Consider the following 10,487-nt stretch of genomic DNA (forward strand, 5'->3'; position numbering starts at 1 on the left):
GCCTTCTGGAAGGCACAGGGAAAGGGCTGCAGGGAAGCAGGAGGCCGGAGCAGGCAAAGCAAGTAGAGAGCAGTATAAAAGGATACTGAGTGCTACTTGGTACAGCACCAATCCTCTCCTGGAGATTTTATAGTAGTTCTTCAAAGTTGAGGGTTATTATAGAAGTAATAGTGATCAGTGAGAAGGAGGTGAAGAGGGATGAAATGCCATTATTTATCCGTGGCAAATGTGGTAGCTTCTCTGTATCGGTTTGGAGTGCTGTTTGATCAAGGATGACCACTTCCAAGATCCTCCGAGTGGGTCACAGAGCTGCTGGGCTCTTAGTAAAATTACTGATTACAGCAGAGGAGCTAGAATCATGTGACTTAGATAAGTCTTTTGATGATCCCCTTGATTGCCTGCCTATGACAATGCCAGACAGAGATGCTCTAAATCCCCACTCTTTGTTTAATATATGATAAATCATTTATTAGTAAATGTTTGTTCTCACAGACCAATCTGAATAAAATATCCACTAATGTGTGACCTAACCGAAATTTAGTTAGACTTTTCTCCTCTCTCCTCAACTTTGACTTACGCCCAATGTTACGCAAACACTGGACTGTGGAACAACTCTTCTTCTATGGCCCCTCCTTAAAATTGGAACAACAAAGAAACATCACATTCTGCTCAATTATCTGATAATGCCACCTGTGCATCCCAGTCCCCTATTGCTACATCCTTTTAGTCTTGTGTATTCTTCCTTAAAAAAGCTCTTTGTCTGACTTTTAAGACATTTATAAACTGAATAGTTGGAGCATTTCTTTGTTGCAGTAGTTCCCTTTAATAAAGTTTTCCTTACTAATGTCCAGATTTGCATATTTTCTTTGACAGTCCATGTATTTTGTTTAGCACACTGACATCTGTGGTGGTGCTTGCTCACTTACATGGTAATTTAAAGGGGAACTAGAGGTATAAGAGTCCTACAAATGATGACAACCAACAGCTGAAGTAACTAGGCACAGTAAACAAGGATTTTTACCAGAGCTTGCAGAGAGAGAATAGAGAGTTTGGGCTAGTAACTTTGGGAATATTAGGACTTTTACTTTTTATTATAATTTTGTTTAGCTTTAGAGAGGGGGAGGGAGGGAGAAAAAGAGGGAGAGAAATATCAATGTAAGAGAGAAACATCAAACAGTTGCCTCTTGCACATTCGTAACCAGGGACCTGGCAGGATACCCAGGCACATGTCCTGTTCAAGAGTCAAATCAGCAACCTATTGCTTTGCCAGATGACACGCAACCCACTGAGCCCTGCCAATCAGGGAGGGCACATTAGAACTTTGAAAAAATAAAGAAATTGTAACAGAGGGGAAGCAACAGAATAAGAAATCTTTCTCTTTTTGACTCTAAATATTTTTTCATTTTTTAGTTGTAGTTTACATACAATATTATATTAGTTTCAGGTGCACAATCTAAGTAAACTCTTTCCATATTTTTCCTTTGTATGTGTTTTAGTTAAATGATTAAGTCAATGAATAACCAGACCTTTTAACTTATATTTTAATGATAATGCTATTACAGTTCTGGTTTATTCCTTTTTGCCCCCACTTCACCCAGCACCCACTCTCTCAGCCAATCCCCCCCATCATTGTTCATGTCCAAGGGTCATGAGTATAAGTCCTTTGGATACTCCATTTCCTATGCTGTACTTTACATCCCCATGGCTTTTCTATAACCACCCATTTTTACTTCTTAATCTCCTCACCTCTTCACCTATTCACCTATTCGTCCCCACCCCTCTCCCATCCACCAACCATCAAAACCCTCTCCACATCCATAATTCTCTGTTCTTCTTGTTTGTTTAGTTTGTTTTTTAGATTTAATTGTTGATAGCTTTTTGTATTTATTGCCATTTTATTGTTTAGAGTTTTGATCTTTTTCTGAAGTATGTCCCTTTAACATTTCATATAATAATGGTTTGGTGAGGATGAACTCCTTTAGATTTTTCTTGTCTGAGGAGCTCTTTATCTGACCTTCAATACTAAATGGTAGCTTTGCTGAATAGAGCAATGTTAGCTGTAGGTCCCTGCTTTTCATGACTTTGAATATTTCTTGCCAGTCCCTTCTAGCCTGCAAAGTTTCTTTTGAGAAATCAGCTGACAGTTTTATGGGAAGTCCCCTATGGGTAACTAACTGCTTTTCTCTTGCCACTTTTAAAGATTCTCTGTTTATCTTTAACCAGTGGCATTTTAATCATCATGTGTCTTGGAGTGGGCCTCTTTGCATCCATCTTCTTTGGACCATCTGTGCTTCCTGGATTTGCATATCTATTTCCTTCACCAAATTAGAAATGTTTTCTTTTATTATCTTTTTCAAATAGATTTCCAATGTTTTGCTCTTTCTCTTCTCCTTCTGGCACCCCTACGATGCAAACGCTGGACTTGAAGTTGTCCCAAAGACTGCTTATACTATCTTCATCATTTTGGATTCTTTTTTTCTTCTTGTGGTTCTAAATGGTTGTGTTTTGCTTCTTTATGTTTCATGTAATTGATTTGTTTCTTGGCTTCCTCTACTCTACTGTTGTTTTCCTGTAAATTGTTCTTTATTTCAATTAATGTATCCTTTTTTTTCTGACTGGATCTTTTCTGTGCTACTGAGGTCCTCACTAAGTTCCCCGAGCATCCTTATAACCAGTGTTTTGAACTCTGCATCTGATAGATTGCTTATCTTCATTTTGTTTAGCTCTTTTTCTTGAGTTTTGATCTGTCCTTCCATTTGGGCCATGTTTCTTTGTCTCCTCATTTTGGCAGCCTCCCTGTGTTTGTTTCTATGTATTATTTTTAGCTGCTTTGATTCTGTGTCTTGTTAGTTTGGCCTAATGTAGTAGGTATCCCATAGGGTCCAGTGGCACAGCCTCCCCTTCACCAAAGCTGGAGACTTGAGGTGTGCCCTTCTGTGAGCTGAGTACACCCTCCTTTTGTAGTGAATCCTTGGTTGCTGTTGGCAAATCAATGGTAGGATTTTACCCAGGCCTATGAGCTGCAAAGATTGGCTATGACCGCTTATTACCAACCTCTACCCTCTGTGGAAAATCAGCTGTGCAGGGGCAGGGTGGTGGTACTCCGATGTGGTCTGTAGCTGCCCACTGGATGCACAGGCCCTGAGGTTTCCCAGGTGGTGCAGGGTAAGGCCCCACCTGTGTTTTCCCCAGGACACCCTTTCTGAGCTATAAAGCCACATGAGATGACTGCTATTTGTGCTGGGCTTGGAGATTCCCAGACAAATCCAAGCTGTGAATGTAGGCTGGATGCTGCTAGTGCCAGGCCTGAGGCTCACTGTGGCCAGTTGCTGCTTGTTTGAGAGTATTTGGGAAATTGTGCAATATGAGCCAAGACCAGTCATCATACGGAAAAGCAGCTTGGGTGGGCCCAAAAGTTGGGTGGGGCAGAGTCTCTAGGAATCTCCAGAGTAGTTCAAATAATGTTAGCCAGGTCAATAAAGTCTCAGATATGGCACCGGCTTGCCATCTCTCTTGGGGGAGGGCTTAGCAAAAGGACAATGGCCTCTGCTCACTTTAATGTCAGAAACTTCAGTTTCTCACTGTTTCTCGCTTGTGCATTTCAAGCTGCTACCCCAAGGTTGGAGCTCAGGGAAAATGAGTCTGGTTAGTTGAGTCCATGTGTGGGTTATTTAAGAGGAACTGCTTGGGTCTCCAGAAGTTTCTCCCACTGACTCAATCTCTGTTGGTTTTACAATCAGAAGTCATGGGGACTTATCTTCCTGGCACTGGAACCCTGTGCTATTGGGTCTGGTGTGGGGCTGGGTGTGCTCACTTGTGACATACCTCTTCTGAATTATTATCCACCACGTGTGTATGGGGAACCAGTCTGTTCTGCATCTGTGCCTCTCCTACCAGTCTGAATGCATGTGTTTTTTTTTAATTCTGTGGTTGACAGACTTCTATTCAACTTGATTTCTAATGGTTCTGAATGATGGTTGGTCTATATTTTAGTTGTAATTTTGATGTGGTTGTGCAAAGAGGCAAGACATGTCTGCCTCCACTGCCATCTTGACTGGAAGTCTCAATAACTAGACCTAATATAAATAATTTTTTGTTTAGAAGAAGTAGCATGATGCCATAGAAAGGGCATTCAAAATTAAGAGATTTGGAATTTCCTCTTACTCTCACAATAATCCTCTCTTTGACCAAAAATAATTTACTTTGTTTATCTGTTAAATGAAAAGAGTTAAATTTATATTGTCAATTATCATCTGTCTTAAAAATCTATGAATCACAAAATCAAAGTTCTGCTTTGTCATGAGGATTCAGTAGCTTTGGGAAAATGAAATGGATGCCAAAAGCTGCTCTCAAAGTTTTCAAAGATGCACGATAAAATGTTACTGATGATAAGTCATTAGAGAATGCTTCAGAAGAAAATTATTCCAAGGACACTCTGTGCTCACATGATAATGCAAGTACGTTATAGCATGAATGAATGATTATTGGTGAATAAAAAGGCAAAATATTGGCAAAGATTCCATTAAATATTTCAAAAGAAAAAATAGCCAGATGGACTATGGACCCAAAGTAGTGGACATTCCAAATTCCTTATCAAAGACTCTTAAAAAGGATTTTGTAGTACTCTCTGAATCCCAGGAGATGTTCCTGGACCTAAAGTGAAAACATTAAATAAAATTAACAAAAAGAAAGTATCTGATAGCCTTCTTAGTGGTATTAGTGACAGGGAAGAATTACATGAAGAAAAAGACTGCAAAGCAGACTCTCATGTCTGAGGATGTGATAGTGGTGATAACTCCTTTATTGGAAATGTCATTATTCAGGACAAAAAGAGGAAAATAATTGGTATTCTTCAGTTAGAACAACAACGACAAAACCAAAGATGAACAACAACAGAAACAAAGAGTGTTACCTAAAAATAATTTTAAATTTATTGGAATGTAAGAAATGACAAAAAAAAAGTCAAGTAAAGAAACCAGGTATAGTTTGAATCAGTGTTTTTCTATTCTTTATCAGGATCTAAAAGTTCTATTATTTAAACATTTATTTCACTAAGTTTCTTTGGAGGGGTTATAGAAATAAGTTTGTTTTGTCTTTATTCTTTTTTAAGTATGTTCAAGTTATATTTATATAATCTTCACAAATCAAGTACATACTTAAATTGATTTTAATAATATACTCTAGAATGATTCCTCTGTGAAATAATTTTGGGATTATAAATACCTCACTTTTTTAATATGCCGTACCTTATATCTCTATGACTATTCTATAACTGTCAATTATTTGTATTTCTTAATCCCTTCACCATTTTCACCCATCCTGCCAATTCCCCTCACATCTGGCAACCATCAAAATGTTCTCTATCTATGAGCCTGTTTCTGTTCTGTTTGTTCATTCATTTAGTTTTTCAAATTCAATTCTCGATACATATACATCTATTGCCATTTTATTATTCATAATTTTTATCTTTTTTCTTTTTAAAGAAGACATATCATGTCTTCTTTAACATATCATGTAATACTGAACTTCTTTAGCTTTTTCTTGTCTGAAAAGTTCTTTATCTGTCCTTCAATTCTAAATGATAGCTTTGCTGGGTAGAGTAATCTAGGTTGTAGGTTTTGCTTCTCATTGCTTTGAACATTTATTGCCACTCTTTTCAGCCTGCAAATTTCTGTTGAGAAATCAGCTAACAGTCTTATGGGAACTCATTCCTCTGTACATAACTAACTTCTTTTCTCTTGCTATTTTTAAGATTCTCTCTTTATCTTTAACCTTTGACATTTTAATTATGATGTGTTCTTGTTAGGCCTGTTTGGGTTCTCCTTGTTTGGTGCATTTCCTGGACTTGTATATCTGTTCCTTGCACCACATTAGGGAAGTTTTCTGTCATTCTTTTTTTTTCAAATAATTTTTCAATGTCTTACCCTCTCTCTTCTTCTTCTGGCACCCCCATGATGTGAATGTCAGTACACTTAAAGTTGTCCCAGATGTTCCTTATGCTATCCTCACTTTTCTTCATTCTCCTTTCCTTCTTTTTTTTTGAAGTTTTTATTTTTAAGTATATTTTATTGATTATATTATCACGGTTGTCCCAGTTTTCCCCCATTGTTCCCCTCTAACCAGTATCTCCTTTTCCTCCAGCAATATCCCGCTCAGTTTGTGTCCATGGTTCATACATGTAAGTGTTTTGGCTTCTCCATTTTCTATGCTGTTCTTAACATCCCTTGTCTGTCTTCTTCCTACAAATTGTACTTTCTAATCCCTGCACCGTTTCCTCCATTCTCCACTTTCCTCTTCCCAGCTGATAACCCTCCAAATGATCTCTATATCTATGATTTGGTTCTTGTTCTGGTCGTTTGCTTAGTTTATTTGTTTGTTTGTTTAGATTCAATTATTGATAGTTGTGAGTTTGTTGTCATTTTACTGTTGATAGTTTTTGATCTTCTATTTCTTTTTTTAAAGATTTTATTTTATTTATTTTTCGAGAGAGGAAAAGAGAAGGAAGAAGAGATGGAGAAAAATATCAATGTGTGGTTGCCTCTTGTGTGCCCCCTTCTGGGGACCTGACCCACAACCCAGGCATGTGCCCTGACTGGGAACCAAACTGGCAACACTTTGGTTCATAGGCCCGTGCTCAGTTCACTGAGCTACACCAGCCAGGGCTGATCTTTTATTTCTTGCATAAGTCCCTTTAACATTTTATATAATAAGGACTTGGTGGTGGTGAACTCTTTTAACTTTACCTTATCTGGGGAGCACTTTATTTGCCCTTCTATTCTAAATAGTAGCATGGCTGGATATAGTGACCTAGGTTGTAGGCCCTTGCTTTTCATCACTTTGAATATTTCTTGCCAGCCTCTTCTTGCCCGCAAAGTTTCTTTTGAGAAATCATCTGACAGTTTTATGGAAACTCCTTTGAAGGTAACTCTCTGCTTTTCTCTTGCTGCTTTTAAGATTCTCTCTTTATCTTAACCTTTGGAATTATAATTATGATGTGTCTTGGTGTGGTCATCTTAGGGTCCAACTTGTTTGGGATTTTCTATGCTTCCTGGACTTGTATGTCTGTTTCCTTTGCCAAATTAGGGAAGTTTTCATTCATTATTTTTTCAAATAAGTTTTTGATTTCTTGATTTTCCTGTTCTCCTTCAGGCATCCCTATGATTCAGATGTTGGCATGTTTAAAGTTGTCCCAGATGTTCCTAAGCTTATCCTCATTATTTTGAATTCTTGTTTCTTCTTTCTGTTCTTGTTGAATGTTTATTTCTTCCTTATATTCCAAATAATTGGTTTGAATCCCAAGTTCCTTTCCTTCACTGTTGTCTTCCTGTGGATTTTTCTGCATGTCATGTAGTGTAACCTCCATTTCTTCCTTTCTGTTTTTGTGAAACTCAGTGAGTTCCCTGAGCATCTTGAGCATCAGTGTTTTGAACTCTGCATATCATAGTTTGGCTATCTCATTTCATTTAGTTCTTGTTCTGAGGTTTTTTTTCCTGTTCTTTCCTTTGGGCCATATTTCTTCATCTTCTCAATTTGGTAGCCTGCCTGCGTTTGTTTCTGTATATTAAGTACAGCTGCTTTGACTCCTTGACTTAGCACACCTGTTAAGTTGTATGGGGCAGAGTCTTAGGTATTCACCAGAGTGGGGTGACCTGCTTCACCACTTTGTGGCTCTGTGTGGGGAGATCTCAGGGAGGGGACCATGCCACTACCTGGCTTCTGGATGTTTGCCTGGAACTTGCCTCATCTTCAGTCACTTCATCCATTTCCCATATGCAACTGGTGCCCATCCAGCTGCTGGCCTGTTTGTGAGACCAGAGTGGGTGGGTTTACGTATGGTCAAGGCTCACAGTTGCCCCCTTCAAAGGGCCAAAATAACTTTAGGGCTGTATAAATGTAAGTACTTCTTAACTGTTCAGGAGTTGCAATTACATTCAGCCCTTTGAAGGCAACGGTGAGGTTGATGTGGCTCCTAGTGAAAATGAGTTTGACACTCTGTTCTAAGCCCTTTCATGCCCTTTATGCCCTTTAAGTGGTGAAACTATGGCAGTTTCTTCCACTGCCCCAACCGTGCCCCCACCCTGGTTTTTACAACCAGAGGTAATGGGGGTTTATCTTTCCAGTGCTAGAACCCTAGGCTGTGTAGTTTGGCCTGGGGCTGAGATCACTCACTCCCTCTGTATCCCTTCCAATTTTTATGCACCACCCATGAATGTAGGACTATCTGTTCTGCCGCTGCTGCTGCTGCTGCTGCAGCCTCTCCTACCATACCACCTTTCTGCCCATCTCCATGATTCTGCCCCTCCTACTCATCTAGATGAATGTGGCTTCTTTAAATCCTTGGTTGTCATACAGCTCTATTTTCTGAAGGTTCTAGGTGTCATTTGTTTTGAGATTTGGTTACAATTCCTCTTATGGTTGCATGAAAAGGTGAAGCATGTCTCCCTACACCTCTGTTTTGGCTTGAAGTCCCAGATTCTTCTCTCTTTTTGCTGTTCTGATTATGGGTTTTTTTTTTTTTTTTTGCATTCTGTATTCAAAGTTACTGATTCAATATTTAGCTTTATCTACAGTAGTGTTGAGTCCCTTCGAATTATTTATTTCACTTAGTGTATCCTTCATTTCTGACTTTTTTTGGCTTTCATGTCCTTTTTTATGCTGTTGAAGTTCTCACTAAGTTTATTGAACATCCTTATTACCAGGTTTTTAGCTATGCATCTAGTAGATTGCTTGTCTTTATTTTGTTTAGTTTGTTTTTTGGTGTTTTGTTCTGTTCTTTCATCTAGGACATGTTCTGTCTTCTCATTTTGACAACCTCCCTGTTTTGCCTCTATGTATTAGCCAGAGCTGCTACATATCTGTGTAGTAGTATTCTGTACCGTTCATTGGCATAGACTCCCCAGTCACACAAGCTGGGCAAAGAAGGTGCACTGACCCCCCTATGTGGGCTGTGTATACCCTCCTCTTGTAGTTGAGCCTTGATTGCTTTTTGCATATCAGTGGGAGGATTTAACTCCAGGCTACTCTGCTCTAGGGATTGGCTGAGACCATGAACCACTGTGGAGGATCACAGATGCAGGGGCCCAGCCCATAGAGTAGGACTTACTATAGTGAGGCTCTGGTGCCTGCTGAGTTTAACCCTTCAGTGTGTTGCTTGTGGAGGTGGTGGATGGTGCTTGGATGTGGTCTGAAGCTGTTCACTGGGTGTACTGACTCTGGGGCCTCCCAGGAGGGGCAAGCCAATGTCATACACTGCTGTGTTCTGCTCACAGTCACCTGGAATGAGCTACAAAGCTATCTGCATGTGGCTGATACTTGTGCTGGGTTTGGAGGTGTCAGGTGAGGCCAAACTGTGAACCAAGACCAGCAGCTGCTAGTGCTGGGCTTGGGGTCACTAGGCAAGAGGTATAGTGTATACTGAGGATAGATGTTGCTTGTTTGAGAGATTTTAGAAAAGTCCGAAGCATGAGCCAAGACAGACCATTTATATGGAAAAGCCCCTGGGTACAGCTTGGGTCTCAGGGAATCATCAAGGCAGGGCAAATAGTGTAATCCGGGTTGGTGGAGACTCATACATGGCCCATGCCTGCCAGCTTCGGTGGGAGGGGTGTCTCAAAACAGGAACGGTGGCCTCTGCCAGCACTTTTGTCTAGTGGAAAGCTGCTGCTCATCTCTTGCATTGATGCCAGACAATTCAGTTCCTCTCTATATGGCCCTCTTTCCTTTCAAGCTGTTATCTCAGTGCTGGACTCAGAGAGAGTGAGTCCAAGTAAGTATGAGACCTTTTAAAAGGAATGCCTGGGACTCCAGGAGCCGTCTGTCTCACTCAACCACAATCCTCACTGGTATTTACAGCCAGAAGTTGTGGGGACTTCTCTTACTGACACTGGACCTTAGGCGTCGGGGACCTGGCATGGAGCAGGAATCCTTCACTTCTCAGGGGACCACTGCAGCCAAGGTATCCCTCCTGACTTTTATCTGCCACACTTGGGTGTGGGATCAGCCTGTTCCCTGTTTCTGTGCCCCTCCTACCAGTCTCAATGTGGCTTCTTCTTTAAATTCTTAGTTGCAGGACTTCCATTCAGCCAGATTTCAGGTGGTTCTGCATGCTGATTGTGCTCTAGTTTAGCTGTATTTTGATGTGGTTGGGGGAGGATTCGAGTACCACCTGTGCCACAACCTTGACTGGAAGTCGTTCATATCTTATTTGTTCTTGTTATGAAGTGTGTTTCACTGCTCTAGCTCTGTGTTTTTTGCTTTAAAAATAAATGTTGAGATGTATCTGAAATAATAATAGAAAACTATGAGGAAATTGTAGCTGTTTAAAATACATAATCTTTTCCATTTATTTTTGATAGCAAAAATAAGACAGCTTTTATTAGGCATATGTAGACAATAAATTGTAAAAGTAAAATTAGTTTCTAGTATAGTTTAAGAAAATAGAGTTCCAGGAAATCTCACCTATTGGCACTAGGCATTGAGCACTGATG

This window comes from Artibeus jamaicensis, unplaced genomic scaffold (assembly GCF_021234435.1).
Source record: "Artibeus jamaicensis isolate MK-2021 breed Jamaican fruit bat unplaced genomic scaffold, CSHL_Jam_final contig_402, whole genome shotgun sequence".
In the NCBI taxonomy this organism is placed as follows: domain Eukaryota; kingdom Metazoa; phylum Chordata; class Mammalia; order Chiroptera; family Phyllostomidae; genus Artibeus; species Artibeus jamaicensis.